The 4,568-nt window shown below is 49.8% G+C and overlaps 1 long non-coding RNA gene across 2 annotated transcripts in view; it reads left to right on the forward strand.

Moving 5' to 3' along the window:
- The first annotated feature begins 241 nt into the window (after positions 1 to 241).
- The window catches only part of LOC148007220 (uncharacterized), an 8,777-nt gene continuing 4,450 nt past the window's right edge, over positions 242 to 4,568 (forward strand). The window contains exon 1 of one of the 2 annotated variants that reach the window (XR_015649722.1): positions 242 to 559. This is a non-coding gene — a long non-coding RNA (uncharacterized LOC148007220). The remainder of the gene's footprint in view (positions 560 to 4,568) is intronic. The other variant, XR_015649721.1, reaches the window with a different exon arrangement.

Raw genomic sequence — 4,568 nt, forward strand, 5'->3', positions numbered from 1 at the left:
AGGAATGACTTTAGAACTTTGAACTAGAAAAGCTACTGATGGGAGCTTGGAAGATAAGAATGTTGGGAGCAATGTAGATGATGGCGGCCTGGCTTGTGAAACTTCAGAAGAAAGTTTAAAGACTATTGGAAATGTTCGCTAGTTTGATTTAAGATTCTGTGGTTCTGGTTAGCTGGGACTGACAATTCAGCCACGATTAAGAAGATACCAGAACTACTAATGCAAAACCATTGCTTTACAGGAACCATTGATGCTGCTTAGCTGGAGTCAAAAATTTAGCAGTAATTAAGAAGAAACCATGGAGACCCACCCGTCACCACACCAGGCTGATCTGAGAGGGATAGATGACCAGAAACCTGCCCTCGATTGCATGGCAAAAACAGGCCCTAGACTCATAGAGCCCCACCTGCCACCACAGAATGCAGCACCAGAGGAAGACATCCATAGACCAGTCCGCCACCAGCCACAGTGGACCTGCTTGCCACTGTAGCACTCGGGTAGGGTAAAGGAGGCCAGCCATAGGCCGGCTGGCCACGTGGGCCCCCTGCAGTAAGAGCCAGTAAGTACAGTGCCAAGTGTTGGTGGACTCATGGGAGAGGAAGAGGGGCTGAACAGCCCGAGAGTTATGAAGAGAGATGGAACTGGAGATAGGAGGTAGCGAGGAGTAGTCTCGTGAGTAGCCAGCCCCACCACCTGAGGCTATGGTGCCACTGAGGGCCGTCTGGGTGTGTGGTCATGTAGCTGCAGAGATGAGTGTCTATGTCCATAATCTGTAGAGAGGTGTGTAGATACCTCGAGACCCGCTATTACCACCAGAGACCATGAAGGCATTCCTAGTCTGGGACCACAGAGATATACAGAGGTTGTGTAGAACTGGCCCTGCCACCTTACTGGTTATGGCACTCTGGAGAGCTGGCCCCGCATCTCCCCAGTGGCAGAACTCAGGAGAGGGGTTCCTGCATGTCTCCCAGGTGGTATAGTGTGGCTGGCCCTGGTGGTGGTCGTGGGGGCTCAGGTGAGTTGGTCCTGAGGGTGAGAGTATGGGAGACCTCTCCACTCATGAGATGGTGTGGTGCAGTTGCTCCTCCAAGTACCCCCACTCCTTATTCCCTGTGGCAGTTGGGAGAGCTTGATATGGGGTCCTGAGAGTGGGTGAACTGGCCCTGCCCCTCACCAGCTGCAGCACTCAGGAGAGAGGGCCCTGCACCTCACCAGGGCAGCACAGCAGAGCTGACCTTGGTGGAAGGGGTGAGGGTGAGCCATTCTGAGAGCATGAACTCAGGACAGCTGGTCCCACAACTCCTCTGACACCAGGTGGTTTGAGCACAGGGTTGATGCCCTTAGCTGCCCTCCCCATTCCACCCCCTTGATACCCGAGGAATTCAGTGGAGAGCTGGTCTAGGGTTGTGAGAGTGGGAGAGCTAGCCCTGTCCTCACTGGCCGCATCACTTGGGAGGCTGGGCTCCGAGCTCTGGAGCACAGTGAAGCTGGCTCCGGAGCCATGGGTGCAGGTGAGCTGACCCAGAAGACATAAGAGCAGGAGAGCTAATCCTGACTGTAGTAGAGTCCTGGGGTGCTCTGCTAGAACACACATCGGTGTGGATGTGGGAGAGCCGGCCGGTTGGCCAGCTCAGTTACTGCCCAGGCCCAGATCCAGGCCTCCACAAAAATCCACATCATCTTGGAACTGTTGGATCATGTGAAAGGGTCATCTCTGCCGATCTGAAGCTGTATAGGCTCCCCAGGATAACAGGGAGGAGTCCTGTTGAGGATCCAACGTTGATGGTGTCACAGAAGCCAGAGACCTGGAATCAATGACTCACTGCAGTGCACATTCGCAAGCCAAGCTGTGTGCACAGAGGGGTGTACTGTAGGACACACTGTGACATATTTCAGCTTCCATGATGAAACATTTTCTATAATTTGTTTTTGTTTGTTTCTTTGTGTTCTTTATTTTCTTTTGGTGGGAGGTGGAATTCCCAAAGGTGGATACAAGGGAATAGATGATGAGTAGGACTGGGGTGGATGATGTGAAACTCACAAAGAATCAATAAAAGGTAGAAAGTAAGAAGGAGAGGATGGAAGCGGAGGAGGGAGGAAAGAGGAAGAAGGAGGAAGAGGAAGGAGAAGGGAGGAGAAGAGGCCAGAATTACTGAGGTGAGTTCTTCTGGGAAGTGTTTCCTGAGAACACAGAGAACTGTGTCCCAGAGGGAGTCATTGAATCATGGTTGGACCTCACGTTGGTCACTGGACTTGGTAATATGTAAGAATTATTCAAGTAGTACTGGTTTTGAAAGCATGAAGGAAGGGGTCGTGGATAGCAACTGAAGCTTGGCATGGTGAGAAGTCATTTGTGAAGATGCAGCCTCAGAGTCAGTTGAAGGCCCAGGACTGAAGGGGACAAGTGAAGGAGTTGAGGCTTGGCAGCAGAAGGAGAGTCTAGGGGAGGATACTGGTGAAGATGCAGCTCCGTTGAAGCAAGGGATCCCAACAGTTTTGGAGATGCCAGTACCAGGGCATGACCACCAGGAACAGCAGCAGCAGTGGGGTGGAGCTGCCAGGACCTAGACGAGAAGCTCTGTGTGCTGCAGACGGCAAAGCTGGAGACGTTACCCAGGCCCTGGGGAGGAGCCCAGAGGATCATGAGTGGATCCCAGACATTGGACATTGAGTTATTTCTATTGGAATTTAGTTTTTCTTGGTTCAGATTGTGATTGTGCTGTGTCCTGGTTCTTCCACCTTGAAGAAGGTATTTAATTTAATGTTGGTCTTTACAGATGCCCACGGCTGAAAGACCCTGAGTTTTTTTTAAAAGAGATTTTGCACTTTTAGAGATATTGTATATTTTAAGGACACTTTTTGAAAAGATTTATTTATTTTACATATGTGAGTACACTGTTGGTGTCTTCAGACACACCAGAAGAGGGTGTGGGGTCCCATTAGAGATGGTTGTGAGCCACCATGTGGTTGCTGGGATTTGAACTCAGGACCTCTGGAAGAGCAGTCAGTGCTCTTGGCTACTGAGCCGTCTCTCCATACCAGGAGACTGATGGGCCTTTTAAAGTTATTTGTATTTTTCAAATGAGATCTTGGGGATGAGGAAAGGTTTGTGGCTTAATAGTGATGTGTTTGTGTGTCAAGTTGACAAGAGTTGACATGACAGTTTTACTGGCTGGTTTTGTGTGTCAACTTGACCCAAGTTAGAGTCAGCAGAGAGGAAAGAGTCTCAGTTGAGAAAATGCTCCCATGAGATCCAGCTGTAAGGCATTTGGTGATGGACGTGTCATGACCCGGTCCATGGTAGGTGGTGCCACCCCTGGGTCGGAGGTCTTGGGTTCTATAAGAAAGCAGGCTGAGCAAGCCATGGTGAGCAAGCCAGAAACCAGAAAGCAGCACCCCTCTGTGGTTTCTGCATCAGCTCCTGCCTCCAGGATCTTACCCTATTTGGGTTCCTGTCCTGACATCCCCCAATGATAGATTATGATATGAAAGTATAAGATGAATAAACCCTTTTCTCCCCACTTGCTCTTTTGGTCATGGTCTTTCATGGCAGCAATAGAAACTCTAACTAAGGTAGTGGACTCCGAGATTTCAAAAGCACATGTCATTCCCAGTTAGTCCGCTCCCTCCCCCTCTCTCCCCCTCTCTTTTTCTCTGTCCCTCTCCCTCTCTCTCTCTGCCTCATGTTTGTAGGTCAGGATACAGGATGTAAGCTCTCAGCTACTGCTCCACTCCCATGCCTGCCTGCTGCCATGCTCCTCACCACGATGGTCATGGGCTCACCCTCCGTAGTGTAAGCTCCTGTAAACTCTCTTCTCTGGGTTGCCTTAGTCATGGTGTCTTATCACAGGAATAGAAAAGTAACTAAATCAGGGCAGAAGGATCAGGAATTCAAGGTCATTCCCAGCCTCATAGTGAGTTGTCTCTCTTCAGTAGAATGTCAGACTAGCACGTGAGAGGCCCCAGGATCCAACCCCAGTACCTGCAAAATAAAAGGAGAGTGCTATAGGATCTCCATCTGTAAGCTCAGTCTGTCTCCTGAGTCTCATGACAGCACTGGCCTGTTCCCTGGGTTTACTATTTAGGATGGATGGGAAGTCCTCACGCAATAGATCGAGAAGGCCGAAATGTCACGTCTGCTAAATTTATGAGCATAACCCCTTCACTGGCATGGCAGTGAACAAAGGCAAAGAAAGCATGGGGCTTCTATCCCAGCTGCGGGATAGCCTTAGCTACAGTCATCCTTGTGTACTTGTTGTGGTTAGAATGTGAAATGTCCCCACAGGATCCTGGGTTTGAACTCCTGATTCCAGCAATTGGCACCATGTGAGGACAGACCTTCAGGAGGCAGTGCCTGGTTGGCCAAAGTGTGTTGCTGGGAAGCAGGTCTTGAGGTTGTCACTGGGTCCAACTTCCTCAGCTCAGATATGTGAATAAATCAGATGGTAACATCTCACTGACACACCTCCCTGGTGATGGACTGTACCTTCTGCAGCCACGAGTCCAAAGTACCTCCTTATCTTGCTTTTGTCAGGTATTTTAATCACTGTGTAGAGAAAATTAACTAA

This window comes from Rattus norvegicus, chromosome 1 (genome assembly GCF_021556685.1).
Source record: "Rattus norvegicus strain SHRSP/BbbUtx chromosome 1, alternate assembly SHRSP_T2T, whole genome shotgun sequence".
Taxonomy (NCBI): domain Eukaryota; kingdom Metazoa; phylum Chordata; class Mammalia; order Rodentia; family Muridae; genus Rattus; species Rattus norvegicus.